Below are 21,828 nucleotides of genomic sequence, written 5' to 3'. Positions count from 1 at the left end.
AAATGAGTGACAGTTAAATTTGCACGTTCTCGGAGTAAATCTGCATACTCCAGCAAAACAGGCACTAAAATCTTCTATTCATCAGCTGTCAAATGTTCTCTCTTTTCCCAAATCTTGCGCTTCAGTTCATTATTAACTTCGTCTCCTCGTTGCAGTTTTGCAGTACTGTTACAAAAATCTGTGTTTATAACTGCAGCATTTGTTACCTCGTCTGGAATCTGTATTACGTCATTTTTACTTACACTCGACATTTCAGCAACTTTCGTTCCTCGTGGCAAAACAACATCCTCATTGCTCATATTCGTTATTGTAACCGGAACTTTTGCGACATTCTGTCTCACCATTATAGCGACACCTAACACTTCTAGCAACATAACAATGCACTGTATCCAATAACTCACTTTTCTCGGATCGCTCAATTAATAACAAAGTTCCTTCCCTGCATCGGGGTGGCTTAACTTCAGCGTAGATTTTCTTTCCTGCTCCCTTGGGAATTTGCTGAGGCTGATCAATTTGAACTTCGACTCGAACGGTTTAAACTGATGCATCGCTTGGGCGGTCCATTCCCACGGCGTCAGTATTGCTGCTACTTTGAGTACTATCTGAAGATCGATATCCTAAGTTGTAGTTACTACGGCCTAGTCTGATCTTTCTTTCTGCGACAAATATCTCTGCCTCGTTAGCGGACAAGATACAAATCCTAGTACACCGTCATATCGCGTTTCGTTATTTGAAACTACTTGCACCCTTGCTGTGTATTTGTCTTCAGGTTCACCTTCATCTTGGCGTTGACCAAGAATTAATTTTACGTCAACTTCTGCAGAGTTACGCAGCTTTCCTCCGTTTAACCCCCGCACTAAAAATAGTGGCTGTTTCAATTTATCCCGTTTATCTATGCAACACCACATTAATGACGTCTGTGCTCCTGTGTCAATAAGTAGCTTGATGTATCTCCCACGATATACAGCACCTATCACGAAGTCATTTTCGGTCTGATTTTCGCTGGAACTAACAGGAATCACTGTCTCTGACAAGGGGCGGACGGAGTGGTGGCCCGTACGTCGCGATACTCGTTTAAAGATCTGGCAGATTCTCTCTTGATCGCATTATCTTTCTTCTTGTAGCGACAATCTCTCGAAACATGACTCTGCATCCCGCAGTGATAGCAGATTCGATTCTCTTTACAATCCTTTCGCATGTGACCCAGCTTACTGCATCTGTAGCATTGTACTGTTGCGTTGAAAACTCTGCGTTCTTGGTTCTGCATCTCATTCGGCCGTCTTAGTGCTTCAACGAAACCAACAGCTGATTCTACTGCTTCCTGAAACGGTTTACATTGCGCCAATCTAACAGCTTTGCTTAATTCCTCTCCGTGCAACCCATGAATGAATGTGTCCAAGGCTCTCTGGTCGACTTCGAACAACTGAATTCGATTTTCATTTTCATCCTCCACCGACTCGTACGTTTGAGCGTTGATGTTTCGAATTCTGTCGGCAAACTGCTCCATAGATTCGTCTCGTCGCGTTCGCAAACCGTGAAGCTGCTTTCTGTAAAATCTGATCGCATTTTTACGTTTAAATCTCTGAAGAACAATCGTTCTAAACTCATTGTAATTTTCACAAAAGTAGGCTCTGCGCTAATGAAACCTTGTGCTGCTCCCTGAATTCTTAATTTGGCAACCACTAGCTTATCGGAATCTGTCCATAATCCTAACAGGGCGGCAGCTTCAAGTTTACGAAAAAACACTTTGACATCATCTTCGAGTCCTCGCTAAACACTGGTACTGATTGCAATAATGAAAAATTTATTGTAGTTGTACTTGTACTGCGTGAACTATCATTTGACAAGTCTCTCTGAATGTTATGATCGCTTCTTTCTGCTTTTAAATGCCGAATCTCTTCTTGCAGTTCATTAATAACAGTTTGTAGATCGACAACGTTACTCTGACTGGATTGCCACATTTCGTCTAATTTAACGCCAATGAGTCACTCAAATGTAAAATAAAAATCAATCACTGCCTTTCGTATCTAGCCAAACTGGAGTAGACCAACCTGAATTCCAGCGTTGGATGTCGCTGCGTAGTCAGAAGATGATCACGCTGATGCTGCTCGAAGTTCACGTTGTACTCCGCCCCTTCAGGACTGTAGATTTTCCATAATTATCCCCATGCTGACACCACTTCTATAAGGAGATATAGCTTGTGTGGTTGCCCCGGATGATTATTACACACATATTTTGTCAGGGTTAGTAAGCGGTGGGTCCTTGAGATAATGCAATATGCGAACACGAGAAGTAAGTTTAACAGTTTTACTAACGAAGGCGGATTGTGAAACACGCAAGCTACGGGCACCCATCATCACTGTGTCTGACATCCTAACACCGGCTAATTTTGGACGTATCGAAAGGCTACATGGTGAGCTAAGATAAGAGACATATTCGCGCCAGTTAATACGGCCCGCTGCGCACGGCGGCCAGTGGCGTACTCCACGTCGCAGTGCGCCCGGACGCGCTTCTACTGACCAAGCAAATTGTCAGCATTCCAGACAGGTCCGCTGGCGAGCGCGTGTTAACGTACCGCCCAGCTGTGCGCAATCCGTATACCATTACAATAAGATAAATTTTAACACAATGAGCGATTACAGTGGACTATATCCATGGCACACTACATGGCTACATACCAGTGGGGTTGTATGATTCCAGCTTAAGTTGGGATACATGGACCCTGTACCCCTTGCTGTAACCATGTCCTGCTGTACTCCTGTGAACAGAGCCACAAAAGTAATAATTTGGTAAGACCTTGGAAAGGGTGGTAGAGATTTCTCCCTCAGCTTCGAGTTTGTTTTGGTAATGTTCCCAAATTTGCTTAAGTACATCTGGTTCTGTGCCCTGAAGTTATTGGGGCAGCTGACTTGGTTGTAAAATGCGTCATCTGGCTGTAGTCCCCTAAGATATTCCTGCAAACCTGGGGATACCTTACTATTCAAAAGCTCATCAACTGTCATAAAGCTTTAGCCCCAATGGCAATCCTTGTGAGTCTCACAATAAGTAACGTAGAAATCATTGTGATAAAAGCAGCCAAGGCAGAAGACGTCGTAACTAAGGCATAATCACCACCTGCTTCCTCAGCCAATGATCTGCTGACACAGTACATCAACAAAACCCGTCTTCTCCCATGCCAATGTGGCAACAGGCAGACACAGTGTTTCGTTTGATGTAGTTTATCTTACCCGCAGGAAATTGACGAAAGTCGAGTAGTGGCCGTCAATGTAGAAAATTTTCGTATGAAGAGATGAAACTTTCAAGTGGTGCAAAGTGGTGCACTGACAGCCAGCCTAGAAGTGTATAGGGATATGAGTTGATACAGAAACTGCAGTGTAGAATGCTCGAAGCCAGGGCAGTCTGTCGATTTAACTCCACTGAAGGGGGAGGTGCTACATTTGAAAGGATGTGATAGGGTGGACACGGAGTGCTTACCACTGGAATGCGCTGAATTACTTAACCTGCTTGGACCACGTCACGAGTGCAGCGTAGTATTCTCATTCGTAATTAATCACCCCGTGGTCTAGGCGTAGCGTCTTTGATTCATAATCAAAATGTCTTCGGTCCCGGGTTCGATCCCCGCCACTGCCTAAATTTTGATAAATAATCAGCATTGGCGGCCGAAGACTTCCGGCATAAGAAGTCAGCCTCATTCTGCCAACGGCCTTGTCAAAGAGGGCGGAGGAGCGGATAGACGTTCAGGGCACTCTCTTGTCCTAGGGGTGGGAAATTGCCCCTAAAGGCGGAAGAATCAGAAATGATCAACGACATGAGGATGCAGAAGGCAATGGAAACCACTGCAGTAAAGACACGTCACGTGTATCCACAGGACATGTGGCCTGTAATTGAAGAAGTGTCATGATGATCTCTCCATTGGCAAAAGATTCCGGAATAGTCCCCCATTCGGATCTCCGGGAAGGGACTGCCAAGGAGGAGGTTACCATGAGAAAAAGATTGAATGATCTGCGAAAAGATAACGTTCTACGAGTCGGGGCGTGGAATGTCAGAAGCTTGAACGTGGTGGGGAAACTAGAAAATCTGAAAAGGGAAATGCAAAGATTCAATCTAGATATAGTAGGGGTCAGTGAAGTGAAGTGGAAGGAAGACAAGGATTTCAGGTCAGATCAGTATCGGGTAATATCAACAGCAGCAGAAAATGGTATAACAGGTGTAGGATTCGTTATGAATAGGAAGGTAGGGCAGAGGGCGTGTTACTGTGAACAGTTCAATTACCGGGTTGTTCTAATCAGAATCGACAGCATACCAACACCGACAAAGATAGTTCAGGTATACATGCCGACGTCGCAAGCTGAAGATGAACAGACAGAGAAAGTGTATGAGGATATTGAAAGGCTAATGCAGTATGCAAAGGGAGACGAAAATCTAATAGTCATGGGCGACTGGAATGCAGTTGTAGGGGAAGGAGTAGAAGAAAAGGTTACAGGAGAGTATGGGCTTGGGACGAGAAATGAAAGAGGAGAAAGACTAATTGAGTTCTGTAACAAGTTTCAGCTAGTAATAGCGAATACCCTGTTCAAGAATCCTAAGAGGAGGAAGTATACTTGGAAAAGGCTGGGAGATACGGGAAGATATCAATTAGATTACATCATGGTCAGACAGATTCCGAAATCGGATACTGGATTGTAAGGCGTACCCAGGAGCAGATATAGACTCAGATCACAATATAGTAGTGATGAAGAGTAGGCTGAAGTTCAAGACATTAGTCAGGAAGAATCAATACGCAAAGAAGTGGGATACGGAAGTACTAAGGAATGACGAGATACGTTTGAAGTTATCTAACGCTATAGATACAGCAATAAGGAATAGCGCAGTAGGCAGTACAGTTGAAGAGGAATGTACATCTCTAAAAAGGGCCATCACAGAAGTTGGGAAGGAAAACATAGGTTCAAAGAAGGTAGCTGCGAAGAAACCATGGGTAACAGAAGAAATACATCAGTTGATTGATGAAAGGAGGAAGTAGAAACATGTTCCGGGAAAATTGGGAATACAGATATACAAGTCACTGAGGAATGAAATAAATAACAAGTGCAGGGAAGCTAAGACGAAATGGCTGCAGGAAAAATGTGAAGACATCGAAAAAGAAATGATTGTCGGAAGGACAGACTCAGCATACAGGAAAGTCAAAACAACTTTTGGTAGCATTAAAAGCAACGATGGTAACATTAAGAGTGCAACGGGAATTCCACTGTTAAATGCAGAGGAGAGAGCAGATAGTTGGAAAGAATACATTGAAAGCCTCTATGAGGGTGAAGATTTGTCTGATGTAATAGAAGAAGGAACAGGAGTCGATTTAGAAGAGATAGGGGATCCAGTATTAGAATCGGAATTTAAAAGAGCTTCGGAGGACTTACGGTTAAATAAGGCAGAAGGGATAGATATCATTCCATCAGAATTTCTAAAATCATTGGGGGAAGTGGCAACAAAACGACTATTCACGTTGGTGTGTAGAATATATGAGTCTGGCGATGTACCATCTGACTTTCGGTAAAGCATCATCCACACAATTCCGAAGACGGCAAGAGCTGACAAGTGCGAGAATTATCGCACAATCAGCTTAACAGCTCATGCATCGAAGCTGCTTACAAGAATAATATACAGAAGAATGGAAAAGAAAATTGAGTATGCGCTAGGTGACGATCAGTTTGGCTTTAGGAAAAGTAAAGGGACGAGAGAGGCAATTCTGACGTTACGGCTAATAATGGAAGCAAGGCTAAAGAAAAATCAAGACACTTTCATAGGATTTGTTGACCTCGAAAAAGCGTTCGACAATATAAAATGGTGCAAGCTGTTCGAGATTCTGAAAAAAGTAGGGGTAAGCTATAGGGAGAGACGGGTCATATACAACATGTACAACAACCAAGAGGGACTAATAAGAGTGGACGATCAAGAACGAAGTACTCGTATTAAGAAGGGTGTAAGACAAGGCTGTAGCCTTTCGCCCCTACTCTTCAATCTGTACATCGAGGAAGCAATGATGGAAATAAAAGAAAGGTTCAGGAGTGGAATTAAAATACAAGGTGAAAGGATATCAATGATACGATTCGCTGATGACATTGCTATCCTGAGTGAAAGTGAAGAAGAATTAAATGATCTGCTGAACGGAATGAACAGTCTAATGAGTACACAGTATGGTTTGAGAGTAAATAGGAGAAAGACGAAGGTAATGAGAAGTAGTAGAAATGCGAACAGCGAGAAACTTAATATCAGGATTGATGGTCACGAAGTCAATGAAGTTAAGGAATTCTGCTACCTAGGCAGTAAAATAACCAATGACGGACGGAGCAAGGAGGACATCAAAAGCAGACTCGCTATGGCAAAAAAGGCATTTCTGGCCAAGAGAAGTCTACTAATATCAAATACCGGCCTTAATTTGAGGAACAAAATTTCTGAGGATGTACGTCTGGAGTACAACATTGTATGGTAGTGAAACATGGACTGTGGGAAAACCGGAACAGAAGAGAATCGAAGCATTTGAGATGTGGTGCTATAGACGAATGTGGAAAATTAGGTGGACTGATGAGGTATGGAATGAGGCGGTTCTACTCAGAATCGGAGAGGAAAGGAATATGTGGAAAACACTGATAAGGAGAAGGGACAGAATGATAGGACATCTGCTAAGACATGAAGGAATGACTTCCATGGTACTAGAGGGAGCTGTAGAGGGCAAAAACTGTAGAGGAAAACAGAGATTGGAATAAGTCAAGCAAATAATTGAGGACGAAGGTTGCAAGTGCTAGTCTGAGATGAAGAGGTTAGCACAGGAAAGGAATTCGTGGCGGGCCGCATCAAACCAGTCAGTAGACTGATGACAAAAAAAAAAATGAATCACCTGTATACAGAGGACCATAACAAGTTCTTCGCTACTGATTACCAGTGATGGTGGAGTTTGTTAATCAGCAGTTCCATGATGTAAAGAATCTTTCCGAAAAATTCCTCGGATGGTAGTAAAGCTGCTGCAACTGCTGCTCAGTTGTAAACGCTTATCCAGTACCTAAAATTTCAGAAACCTTGTAAAGTCTAGGCAGTGCCGTTATTTTTCACCATTTGTAAGCTGGATGCCACTGAATAAGGATAGCACCAGAGAACTGACACATGCCAACGTTAACAGTTCCATCTGATAACTATCGACATACCACGCCTTGACGCCGAAGGTTATACCTCACGTCTAACGAAGAAACCGAACTGCTGGAGTTAACCAAGGCACCGACCAGTTGGGAAGTCATAAACGAACGTACAAACGGTGTTGAACTGACACGCAACGCACGAATTTTGTGACAGTGAAATGGTGGTTCTCGCGTCCGTCGGCCGTCGTAATTTAATGTATATATTATTATTGTTATTATTATTTTTTGATTGTTGCCGACTTACGTGGTGGGCCTTAATAAAAATGATATTTAAGTTGAACAATGTAATAAACTTTTCATATAAATTTCCTCGGCTAGTCAGTTGACGTTAAAGCAAAAGATCTTTAGTTATTAATTACAATTGCGGCCCACACACGCGCGAGAGTATTTTCTTACCTCCGTTAACCATTGTATTGTAGTCAGAGTCCTGGCTCTGGGTCTCGGCTATGCTACTGAAAATAAGAATCTTAAAGCTAAGTATTTCTGCAACTTCGTGCGGCTGTGGAGAAAAATTAATATATGCTAATAGCGGGCGAGTTTTCCGCTTCCGCTAATTTTTCATAAGTTAATATCGCCACGTAATGGCGTCGTTGGCTGCATCGGCCGCTGCGATTGTTGAGCTGTAAATTACTTGAATGCAGGTTAATTCAAGGAAGGCGGACATGAAATCGGGATCACCTCTTACAAATTAAAAGTGCACAATAAATTTAAATCAGTATATTATATGCTTAACTCATACAAATATGCTTACATTCGTCAGCACACGCAAGATGTCCCTCTAGACACATTCAAGACAAGTGAAGAAGTAAGGTCGACTAAAAAATTAACAAAAGAGTGTAACTGGGCGTCTCTTTAGATCATTCTGTCATAAATTATTTCTTTGCAATCTAAACCTACACAGAGAAATTATTATTTTAAGGCTACATGAGAAAAAAAAAATCTCTTACAAATTATGAATGTCTTCTTTATAAATATTGTCTTTTCGTAATATGGCACTGGGGACGCTATATTGCCCCCCGAAATGTTTATGTCATAAAAAATGTTCGTGTTTTTTGACATAAATATTTCCACTTTCATGTCCACAGTGTCCACACGCAGAGTTTTCTTTCATAGTCTATATATGTCACATCGTATGTTGTAATTACTGAGGTGTGTTGCACACAAAGTGTAATACAGATGAGGTTCAAGGTATACCACGAGTTAGTCCGGAATATTTGAAGTCCCAGGGGTGTCAACTGTTCGCTCCCCATTTGGCGCGGCCGTAGGGAAACCTGGGGAAAACCTCGGCGGAGCGACAGACTAACTGCTTTGGTCACTTTCACTTAATTGTTTCTGGAATGTCATTGGAGTACAGGATGTGCATGCAAATATTTTTGTTGCACTATGCAAAGAATGAGGTCATTAAAACCATTGATTGCGGTGTCGTTGATGATCTACGCCGCGACGTTTGGCTCGCGACGGCGTCGGTTGGTGTGTTCGGTGCTCGGCGTTCGCGGCGGCTGCGGAGAGAAAAACGCCCGCTCGACGCCAGCGTGTGTCTCGCCGTCGCGGAACGTCAGAATCAGCTGATCGGCTGCACCGTTGGCGATGCGCTTCTGTCTCGGCCGGGCGTGGCGGAGTGGGATGATATCCGCTCCCCGCTCTTGTTGGCAGGAGTCAGCTCTGCTACGCATCTCCGACGTAGTACATGAAACACACACACAACCAACGTAATATTTGTTTCCCGCTGCAGATGGTTACGCTAGTGGGAAAGGAGCATTTATTAGTGCGGCAGTTGTTGTTAAGTTTTCGCCAGTTTCCGAGTGTCAAGCTAGCACTGTCTTGCAGAATACATGACATGGACCTTCTCCCGTGAATGCAGTTTTGATGCAATACTGTTTCCATCATACGTCAGTTTTTGTCTTGATAAAATTATTTATGTTTTCGCCGCACTCGCAGGCACTGGTGAGTGTCCCAATACGAGCTTAGCACAAACATTCGCCGTTTCTGCGGTCGCTGTTTTGCAACAGTCCACGCATCGCATTCCAATTTCGCATTATTGTGCTCACTGAAACTACAGTCTGTCCCAAAAATATTGACTGTGGGTTCACTTCACGTTAACAGTTCACATTTATAGTAAATTCACAGTTTTTCGTGCGTAATATTGGCGTTTGGCGTCTTCACCGCTGTTGAACGTTCAATACTAGCACTTCACTGTCCATATCACAGTTTCACCTTCACAGTATTTCACACTGTTTAAAGTAACTGTTTCGATTAGTTCACAAACACTAATGTATTTCATTCAGTCTGAACTGGACTTTGGCTTGTGCTGGATTTTACCAGTCTCTCGCACTACTTGTCTCTTTTCCTTTTCCACTTAGAGTCGTACTTGCCTTCAGATTTTTTGACTATACAATTGTATTTCCGTCTCATCTGAGGTAAGTCCCCATGTCATGTCTGCCCACTCATTGCGTACTTGCTCTCCAGAGCCAGGCTCGACTTCACAAAACTTTGCCTCTCGCATTATTGTACACATTTTATAATCTAGGCCTAGCGTGCAAGTTCCTAGATTAATGTTAGATTTGTGACTTTTGTTTGCACTACAAATTCGTGCAAATCTCTGCCTTAGCAGATGGCAATATATTTTAACAGTGCTTAGCGGTAGTCGCGTTTACTGATTTGCTTTGTACTTTGTCCACAACACATGAGGTACCTTGGGTGATGTACACCCTGCACTCATGTTGTTTAGTAAATTATGATTGAGCATATTTCAAGATCGGTATAGACATAAATACATGGAACAACATATACATTATAATATTAAATTTTCATAAGTTTCATTACTACTACAGTTCAAAAATATTCATGACACTCTAATGAAAAATTCTTTCATCATTAAATGCTGTTGAATTGTTTTTTAATATTTTTTAAAGCATTTTTAAACATGAAATTTGTAAAATATTCTTAAACCTACGTTCATTTTTTTTTCTTCAAAATGCAATTGCTTAAAAGTACTATTATTCCTTAACGTCTACAAAATTAAATCGCACTAATCTTGTGTGCCTCATTGTCTTTAAATGTTACACTAAAATCTTAACATTTACACACAGAAAAAATACACTATAAACTTAACCTACTACACACAAATGTAAACGTTGCTCTACTGAGCGAACTTCTTTAAGTCTTTGTATGGATAGAGTCCTTTGTAATTGCCTCCTTATTCGACCACAGGATGATGTAGTTTGCGTGACATAAAGTATCGTGAGGTACCACTTCGATGTTATAGGTGTAGCCCTCGATAACACCAGGTTTTTCCGAAAACACATTCTCATAATCTGTAAGTAGCTGAGTCAATTCGTTTTGTTGTGCTTCAGTCAAATGTTCTGACTCACTAACTTTCATGGCTATCAGTTTCCTTTTTTCCTCTCTGTCTTCAGTAATAAACTCCTTATAACATGCTTGTCTTGTACTTAAGTCAGAATATAAATTCATTACCTGTATTCCTTCGAATCTCGTTTGAAAGCTCCGGCAATATTTACCGTGCACTTCCCGTGTCCTCAACAACGGCAAAATTACACGTCTATCCTCATTCATATGGCTTACTTCCCCGCACAAGAGGTCGATTTTTGCGTCCCTCTGGCGTAAAAATTCCATGCCCAGGATGCAAGCAACACCTAATCCCTTAACTACTAGGAACGAGCTTTTCATTGCTTCATTTCCTACCGTAAACTCGACTTGCACCTGGTGCATTATGATATGAGATTGTGCACCTATTGCACCTGTTACACGACAATTCTTCACTGGCAATACTGGTATTCTATTATTTTGACTCAAGTACTTGTAAAAATTTGCACTCATGACATTGGTTGACGCACCGGTATCGACTATTATCTGTATTGGTGCTCCATACATATCTGCTTGCAATATAGCCTGCACAACACTTTTGTCGGTTCGGTTACATTTCTACGGTATGTCTACAAGTTCCTTTTCTATTTTTGTTCCTTCATTGTATCTCAGCATACAAAGTTTATGGCTGTCGTCTGTGAATGTGCCCTCACTACACCATCCTGCAGCCAACAACGGAGAGCGTATTGTGGCTGTCTTTAGTTTAACGGATGAGCATTAGTGGGTTGACAGTTGTCTGTCACTTCCACTAACCTCACATTGTGGTTCTGGTTGTTGTTGTTGCTACTGTTGGGTTGGCCGCCCTGCCTCCCCGATGGTGTATTTTGATATTGTGTATGGCTCTGGTTTTGCGGTGGTCGGTTGTAACTTCCTGACATGTTCTGTGATGGACCTGGGTTGGCGTTCCATTGTGGCGCTGTGTTTTGTTGCCACTGTGGTGTCGGTTCGTTACGACCACGCCACTGGTTTCGGTTGTTGCGCCATTGCGGATTGCCGTTACCATTATATCCATTACTCATGCGTCCATCATGATGTCTCTTTCGATTTTCACGATTATAGCCGTTGCCGTTATAACCATTGCCATTGTTTGTGCCTTGATTCTGTTGCCGGTGCTCTTGCCTATTCCCGTTACCATTTGGTACTAAGTTACTACCGTTACTGTGGCTGCTATTGTAATCGGCTTTGTGTTGATTATAGCCTGCATGGTTCCACTTTTTTTCGGTTTTCATATCTTCGATCAATAGGTCAACAGAATCCACTATTTCCATGAATTGTTCTATATCGTATTCCGGCACATTGATGAAATATCTTTTAATTTCACTGGGCAACTTCATTTTTATTAATCTGATTATATCACGATCGGACATTGGCTCGTCCCAGTACCCGGTTTTGTTTATATACTTTTCGAAATATTTGCGTAACGTTCCCATCTTAGGATTGTACATTTCTGGACTGTACAACTCCTTTCGTAGTCTTTCTTGGACGCTATCGGACCAGAATTTTTGCAAGAATGCACCTTCAAACTGTTGCATCGTTAGACATTTTTCGGACACGTCGGTGGCCCACAGTGCCGCGTCACCTTGAATAAAGGAGACCACGAACTGTATTCTTTGTCTTTCCGTCCATGTCCTGGGAAACACATTCCTGAAGCTCTTAATAAATACAACAGGGTGGACATTTCGTTTTTCGCTATTGAAGGGTTGGAATGTCCTGTGTTTTATTACATTGTCCTCTTTTTTGCATGTCTGATTGCTACATTCTGGGACATTCATCACTTCGTGATGTGCGCTGCACGGTATCGCGTGTTGTTCGTGCTCATAATTCGCATTAGGTTGCGGTTGCGCACTCGCACCCTGCCTACCGTCAGCATTATTACAGTAATCAGTACGCGGAGTCGGATTCATGATCTGTCCGCCACTGTTTACATTACTTTCCAACGCAGACACTCTCCGCGCGACCTCCTGTTGCCAATTTGGCAACTCCGCAGTCACACGGGACTTAATCTGTGTTAATTCGGCATGTAGTGCGGCAGCGCTGGCGTCAATATTTACACTCGCGGCCGCAGTCGCTTGTTCTACAGCTGTTTTTACGTCGCTTTCAATCTTTGCAGATATCTCGCGATCCTTTACTTCTAGCCATTCATTTAATTCTTTTTCTACTTTTTGAGCTTGCACTTCCAAATATGCGTCAATACTTTTCCGTGCATCTATCTCCACATTATCCACGCGGTTGGTTAAAGTCTGGACATTGTCTTCAAGCCTAGCCTGCGATATCTGTAATTTTTGCATCTCTCCGGCTAAGCTTTGCACAAGATCGGGTATTTCTTTGCACGCGTCCCGCATCTCGGCAAGTTCGCTTTGGATCCTATCTAGTTTCGCTTCATTGCGCTGCTCTTGCTCACGTAGCATCTGAGCCAGTTTCTGATCTCTTTCCCTATCTCTTTCTTCTAACCTGCGCAGAAATTCTGCAAATGGGTCTGCAATCGGTGAGCATACTGGTGCCCCGCTTAATCTAGCACTCGATTGGCCCCCCTGCCCAGGCAGTGGAGTTGTTACTCTATTCCCATTCTGCTGTGGAGCGTCATTCACCGTCCACAGATCCTCGCCCCCCGCTCCGGAAATTATGTTATCCGAGGCGGTGGCTTGGGATTCGTTTACGTATTGCAAATGATCCTCACTCTCCATATTAACAGAATTTTGTTCTTCTGGTACGGATGCTTTAGGTTGTCCTATCTTACCCATACTAAATTCACTTTAAGCTACTGACAAATCTTTAACACTGATACACACACAAATAATTATCCCCTCCAAAAATAAACACACAAATACACGAAACGAATAATTATCCCCTCCAAAAATAAACACATAATAATACACAAAACACCGAAGGTATCTCATGTGCACATGGGTTCGATATTCCGCGCAGAGCTACACAGGATGCTTGCACAATAGGCCTTACCTTACTTATTTTTCTTTCTCGCAATCCTTTTTCTTTTCTACACTTTTTCCTCTCCAGATCTCCTCAGGGTGTGGTTTTGTTGTTGTACATGTAAAAGAATTCATACAAGCATTAATATTTTACAACAATTAGACACATACATAATTACATTCATTACAATAGAATCATATTAATCGGGCCCCAAAGTTGCGGCGCCAATCTCGCGTCCGTCGGCCGTCGTAATTTAATGTATATATTATTATTGTTATTATTATTTTTTGATTGTTGCCGACTTACGTGGTGGGCCTTAATAAAAATGATATTTAAGTTGAACAATGTAATAAACTTTTCATATAAATTTCCTCGGCTAGTCAGTTGACGTTAAAGCAAAAGATCTTTAGTTATTAATTACAATTGCGGCCCACACACGCGCGAGAGTATTTTCTTACCTCCGTTAACCATTGTATTGTAGTCAGAGTCCTGGCTCTGGGTCTCGGCTATGCTACTGAAAATAAGAATCTTAAAGCTAAGTATTTCTGCAACTTCGTGCGGCTGTGGAGAAAAATTAATATATGCTAATAGCGGGCGAGTTTTCCGCTTCCGCTAATTTTTCATAAGTTAATATCGCCACGTAATGGCGTCGTTGGCTGCATCGGCCGCTGCGATTGTTGAGCTGTAAATTACTTGAATGCAGGTTAATTCAAGGAAGGCGGACATGAAATCGGGATCACCTCTTACAAATTAAAAGTGCACAATAAATTTAAATCAGTATATTATATGCTTAACTCATACAAATATGCTTACATTCGTCAGCACACGCAAGATGTCCCTCTAGACACATTCAAGACAAGCGAAGAAGTAAGGTCGACTAAAAAATTAACAAAAGAGTGTAACTGGGCGTCTCTTTAGATCATTCTGTCATAAATTATTTCTTTGCAATCTAAACCTACACAGAGAAATTATTATTTTAAGGCTACATGAGAAAAAAAAAATCTCTTACAAATTATGAATGTCTTCTTTATAAATATTGTCTTTTCGTAATATGGCACTGGGGACGCTATATGGTCCGCGGCCACTTTGGTGCCGTGCATCCGCACACTGGCCTCATTTGCTTCTAAACATTTCACGAAGTTGTGGGCAGTCTCTAAACACATAACCGCAATTAAGGAAACGAAAATACACAATACCACCAAGCGGTTTTCGTACAGAAACAGGAGGAACCGCATTTCCGCAAATTTCTTGCCGCTGCGTTCCTAGCTGCGAGGTACGTTCCTCACAAATCAGTATGCCGAAATAACCCCCCGTAAATCAGCATAATATGTAGCGTAGCAGGAAGTGTAATACGTGACCGATCTTGTGGGCACATTCCTTCAAGAAAAATATGCTCTGTTCACTCTCTGTTAAATCGGCACATAATACTGTTCTACCTACAGGAATACGTTCTACATATTTTCTAAATACTCTTGAGCACCTTTTATCCTATAGGTTTATTCATTGACCATGTCCCCAATCACTTCTTCCAGTACGCATTACTCCGAAAATGACCTCGAGAAATAGTATTTTCAAAGGCTTTGGCCACTGATTTACTCTAGACTCCCACAGTTGATGGGTGTATAATTTGTAACATGAATTTAAGCGATAGCTGCAAAACAGCAGCCTGTTCCTATAATGTTGACCATTAACCATAGTACCTTTCTAATTTCTTCACTATTATGTAAAGAAAGATTTAGATAACTGCCACTTATTGATACTAAGCTGTTCACTAGTTTATAACAACTTCGTCAAAATGTAATTAGCTGGATATCACCTTTTGGAACCTCGTCCTGACTTAGTTACGTAATATCCGACTCCATAGCCGCAACCCAGTTTGGCAAACTTAATATTTGCTGTAATGAAAATAAATCACCCTACAAATTGTAGAATCTGAGGATGAGAGACTATTTCAGCATTCAAACGCTCAAATCCAAAATTCTGTTATACAGATGTTTAACGTACAATTAAATATACAAAAGATGGGATCACAATGGCTCTACTAGATCAAAATTTCAACACTCTCACGCTCGTCATCTCACAGCTTAGCACAAGCAACGCAGGCGGTACTCACCTCTGCTATGGTGCTTACGCAGATGTGGACGCACTTGTCTAAGAGACCCCACGACCTCTGTAAAAGTTCAGACATTGTCCTTTATACTAGCGTTCCACAAATCCCAGGGGCGTACAACAAACCGGACTTTTTTCAAATACGACGCAGTCAGTACAGCACATGGGTCAGATGCCACCCTAAAACTAGAAAAGAGACAAAGAGTACCCAGAACAAAGTGTTCATTTTCATGCGTCTGAGCGTTTTCTCGTACGTCTCCACTGATTTTGTCTTCTGCCATCGAGCTGTCTGAAATTTGTCAGAAGGTACTACACTCAACTCATTAGTGGAAGGTAACAAACTCACATATGGAGAGTAACACATATTCAGTTTCATTTTATCAAGTAACACTAATAAAAACGACCAGCAAAAGAACTTGAAAAGCCCAAGAAAAGCCACCAATGGGAGCAACAACATTTTTTTACGACATGTACACTTTAAACATTAAATTAGATACAGTCAAAATGGTCCAAATGGCTCTTAGCACTATGGGACTTAACTGCTGAGGTCATCAGTCCCCTAGAACTTCGAACTACTTAAACCTAACTAACCTAAGGACATCACACACATCCATGCCCGAGGCAGGATTCGAACCTACGACCGTAGCGGTCACGCGCTTCCAGACTGTAGCGCTAGAAACGCTCGGCCACACCGGCCGGCTTAGATACAATCCCTTTCTGGAGTACATCTCGCAAAAGCTTCAAATAATAACTGCTGTGTCCCGGCTTTCAAAATTTTCCGTTCTTAAACGTATTATTTACAATACAGAGGGGATCACGCTAATCGGTGATCTAAAATATACATAAAAAACCATTCTAACGCATTTCGTAAAATGAAATAAGCAACCATATTTTTACAGTCTAAAGGAAAGAGGAACACTTTCTTAGCTATGTGATCTGTAAACCAAATAATTGAGTTAAAACTGATCTTAAATCAAGGGAACGATTGAACAAAATTCTACTGTTGACTATGATTCAACTAACAAGGATTCACTTACACAATGACAAAACGTTAGGCGTTAAAACATTAAAACAACTTTCCCACAATATGATTTGAAAAACGCCTTGCCTGAGGTGAAACACAAGCTATGCAATATTTATGTCTCTAAGTAAAACAGAGAACTACGCTGAAGCGCCAAAGAAACTGGTATAGGCATGCGTGCTCAAATACAGAGGTATGTAAACAGGCGGAATACAGCGCTGAAGTCGGCAACGCCTATACAGGGTGAGTCACCTAACGTTACCGCTGGATATATTTCGTAAACCACATCAAATACTGACGAATCGATTCCACAGACTGAACGTGAGGAAAGGGGCTAGTGTAATTGGTTAATAGAAACCATAAAAAAATGCACGGAAGTATGTTTTTTAACACAAACCTACGTTTTTTTAAATGGAACCCCGTTAGTTTTGTTAGCACATCTGAACATATAAACAAATACGTAATCAGTGCCGTTTGTTGCATTGTAAAATGTTAATTACATCCGGAGATATTGTAACCTAAATTTGACGCTTGAGTACCACTCCTCCACTGTTCGATCGTGTGTATCGGAGAGCACCGAATTACGTAGGGATCCAAAGGGAACGGTGATGGACCTTAGGTACAGAAGATACTGGAACAGCACATTGCGTCCACATGCTAACACCTTTTTATTGGCCTTTTTCACTGACGCACATGTACATTACCATGAGGGGTCAGGTACACGTACACACGTGGTTTCCGTTTTCAATTACGGAGTGGAATAGAGTGTGTCCCGACAGTCACGCCAATAGATGTTCAATGTGGTGGCCGTCATTTGCTGCACACAATTGCAATCTCTGGCGTAATGAATGTCGTACATGCCGCAGTACATCTGGTGTAATGTCGCCGCAGGCTGCCACAATACGTTGTTTCATATCCTCTGGGGTTGTAGGCACATCACGGTACACATTCTCCTTCAACGTATCCCACAGAAAGAAGTCCAGAGCTGTAAGATCAGGAGAACTGGCTGGCCAATTTATGCGTCCTCCACGTCCTATGAAACGCCCGTCGAACGTGTACCTCACCCCTCATGGTAATGTACATGTGCGTCAGTGAAAAAGACCAATAAAAAGGTGTTAGCGTGTGGACGTAATGTTCTGTTCCAGTCTCTTCTGTACCTAAGGTCCATCACCGTTCCCTTTGGCTCCCTACGTAATTCGGTGCTCTCCGATACACACGATCGAACAGCGGAGGAGTGGTACTCAAGCGTCAACTTTAGGTTACAATATCTCCGGATGTAATTAACATTTTACAATGCAACAAACGGCACTGATTACGTATTTGTTTATATGTTCAGATGTGCTAACAAACCTAACGGGGTTCCATTTAAAAAAACGTAGGTTTGTGTTAAAAAACATACTTCCGTGCATTTTTTTATGGTTTGTATTAACCAATTACACTAGCCCCTCTCCTCACGTTCGGTCTGTGGAATCGATTCGTCAGTATTTGATGTGGTTTACGAAATATATCCAGCGGTAATGTTAGGTGACTCACCCTGTATAAGACACGTGTCTGGCGCAGTTGTTAGATCGGTTACTACTTCTACCTCTACAATGGCAGGTTATCAGATTTTAGTGACTTTGAACGTGATGTTAGTCGGCGCACGGGCGATGGGATAGAGCATCTCCGAGGTAGCGATGAAGTGGGGATTTTCCCGTACGACCATGCACGAGCGTACCGTGAATATCAGGAATGCACTAAAACATCAAATCTCCGACATCGCTGCTGCCGGAAAAAGATCCTGCAAGAACGAGACCAACGACGACTTAATAGAATCGTTTAACGTAGCAAAAGTGCAACCCTTCCGCAGATTGCTGCAGGTTTCAATGCTCGGCCATTAACAAGAGACAGCGTGCGAATCATTCAACAAAAGATAATCGATATGGGCTTTCGGAGACGAAGACTCAATCGTGTACTATTTATGACTACACGACACATAGCTTGACGCCTCACCTCGATCCGTCAGCACCGACATTGGACTGTGGATGACTGGAAACATGTTGCGTGGTCGAACGAGTCTCCTTTCAAATTGTATGGAACTGATGGAGAAAACGTAATGAATCCATGGAGTCTGCATATCAGCAGGCAACTGTTAAAGCTGGTGGAGGCTCTAAAATTGTTCTGGGGCGTGTGCAGCTTGAATAGTACGGGACTCCTCATACGTGTAGATACGACTCGTGACAGGTGACACGTACGTAAGCATCCTGTCTGATCGCCTGCATCCATTCATGTCCAGTGTACATTTCGACGGACTTGGGCAATTCCAGCAGGACAATGCGTCACCCCACTCGTCCACATTTGCAAGAGAGTAGCTCCAGGAACACTCTTCTGAATTTGAACACTTCTACTCGCCACGAGACTCCCCAAACAGGAACATTATTGATCATATCTGGACTGCCTGGCCTCTATGGGCAGTCCTGCAGAATTCATGGCGTCAGTTTCCTCTAGCACTAGTTCAGACATTACTCGAGTCCGTGCCATGTTGTGTTGCTGCAATTCTGCGGGCCCGCAGGGGCCATACACGTTATTAGGCCGGAGTACAAGTACCTTTGGCTCTTCAGCGTAATATTAGCCGAGATAGAGCTATAAAAATATATTTGATTGTAAATAATTAAAAAGAAGTACTTAGCAAGAATAAGGTTACTCACTCGTACAGTGGGTGGTTATAATGAAACTGATGGTGTTCTGAATGCTGCAGAGCGTGCTGTACACATGGCAGGAGACTAAATCCTCGCACGTACGTTATTTAATGGGTGAGCTTAAGGAGTACTCTAAAAATATAGTAGTTCCATTCTGCTACAAGCTGAAAATATGGCGCTGTAAGCAGTCATAACGTGGTGTGGGTGCCTGAAAAGGGGAGGGAATCTCAAACAGATGATAACGGAAATTCGTCTATGTTTATTAGTATATGGTCACGAGACACAACATCTGTGGTGCCCGACTCAGCAAGATGCTGCATCTGTAACATGGCGTGGTCGACAGTTGCTTGTAGTGTATCCGGCATCAGTCACAGCGATACGTCGTCGTAAGCTTCTTCCAGATCAGGAAGAGTCCAGATATATCCCTGATAGACACAGTGTTTCAGATATCCCCACAACGCGACGTCACCTGAATTTACGTCTGGGGACCTGAAAGGCCACGCATCTGGAAACTGCCTGCATATGAAACGGTAGTTACCGAACATTTCTTGAAGCAAATCATTTACTTGGCAAGCAACGTTTGGTATAACCCGTCTTGCCGAAAAGAGTGGTGTGGACACTGTTGTATTCTTGCTGTGCTTGATTCATGTGTTGCACAGGGAGGCCCTTATAATGCGCTGATGTCACTCTGGACCTAACAGTCCAGCGAGGTGTCTTCTCCTGGAAGAGAAATGGACCAGAAACGAAGGAGCTTGTGAAACCACTCCACAGAGTCACATAAGCAGAGTGCAGTGAATGGAAACATGTGGCACAAAAGAACCCCATATACGACACTTCTGTGTATGGATGGCACAGTATAGAGTAAACTGTACCTCGTCCATCCAAAGAATATTCCCCGGTCGCATGTCATTTATTTCCGTGCATACCAGGAAACGGCGTAGGAATTCACGGCGTTTATGCCTATCTCGGAGCTTTGTTTGGTGCACATTCTGCATCTTGCAGGGATCACAGCCTAAAATTCGCCGAATAATCTGTTTAACTGTTGCGCCTGAGAATGATAATTCCTGTGACACACTTCAGTCGCTGGTAGCAGAACTTTAGCTTGTGCTGCGCGGTCGGCTATAGCTGCAGCAACTTGATCAACAATTGCCATGGGAATATCCGCTTCAGCCTCCCTGCTAGACCACCTAACTCTCTTGTTTCTCCAACTTTCTCGATAATATTCTTTGCCCATTTACTGACATGGGGCTTCATCGCAGCTGTTTCTGTCTGCGATATTGTCGCAATGCAGCGTTCTTATTGCTGTCGTTACGAAAAAAAAGCAACAGTACCAGCAGTGCTCAGTCTTTCTTCTGAATTGCCATTGCGTTTCGTATGGGAAACTTTAACCTTCTTAATCCTTTGCTGGCCGCTGGTGGCCAAGCGGTTCTAGGCGCTTCAGTCTGGAACCGCGCGACCACTACGGTCGCAGGTTCGAATCCTGCCTCGGGCATGGATGTGTGTGAGGTCCTTAAGTTAGTTAGGTTTAAGTAGTTCTAAGTTCTAGGGGACTGATGACCTGAGATGTTAAGTCCCATAGTGCTCAGAGCCATTTTATATTAATCTTTTACACCAGCAGTCACTCCACTGACGTCAAAAGTGGGAACATGTTGTATTCTGACCGCTTACAGAGCTATACTTTCACTTGGCGACAGAAAGTTGAACTTATATTTTTTCAGCATGCTCCACGAGCGCACGGATTAATGAACATACTATATCTCAGCGTCTTAGATGTACACAGGGTGTTTCCGTAAGAGTGTGCAAAAATTTAACAGGACATAGAGACACTCCACTGAACAATTTGAGGTAGGAACATGAGGTCGGAGAAGCCAACTTATGGAGATAATAGGAATAAAATCACATTAATGTGTACCTTTTTATTTACACTAGTTACAGTTACCAACTGTAGAAGTATTGTAGGGAAGCAGCCTACTCACGCTGTATAAAATTCACATCAGTCTTTCCATTGTGTGCCAGCCTAGTCCGCTGTAACTAGCTCTGACGTCATAAATGTTGCGCAATATTTTAAAAATCAAGTAAATAACCTGAAACGTTTCTAGCATGTCAGGAGTAATACTAAATCTACATGTGTTGAATGTCAGTTCAATAACTTTAACCATAACTGAATAGCACACCATCTGTGTCGGGAGTCGCGTCGCGTCGGTATCATTGCTATAAACAGCCTCGGATGCCGTATTAAGTTACTCGGGATACGCGTAACCATGAAATCATTTTCGAGTGAAGTGTTAATTCTGGGATCACTTTAATGATATATCTTCAGTTTGCGTATGTCGTATTTTCACGTGCCGTCGCGGGACAAACATTCTACCATTATTTAGCGTGGCGTTTGATGAACATTATCATCAAATTATGGCGAGCATTCACTTAAACATTTAATTTGGACAGTTATAGTTGCATCAGCGCATTAGACTCTGAACTGCTCTGTTAGTCAGATTGTGTGGATTCTTTTTTTTTTTTTTTTTTG

The sequence above is a fragment of the Schistocerca serialis genome, chromosome 5 (genome assembly GCF_023864345.2).
Source record: "Schistocerca serialis cubense isolate TAMUIC-IGC-003099 chromosome 5, iqSchSeri2.2, whole genome shotgun sequence".
In the NCBI taxonomy this organism is placed as follows: Eukaryota; Metazoa; Arthropoda; class Insecta; order Orthoptera; family Acrididae; genus Schistocerca; species Schistocerca serialis.
The sequence above is the reverse complement of the archived record's forward strand: the minus strand, read 5'-3'. Positions refer to the sequence as shown.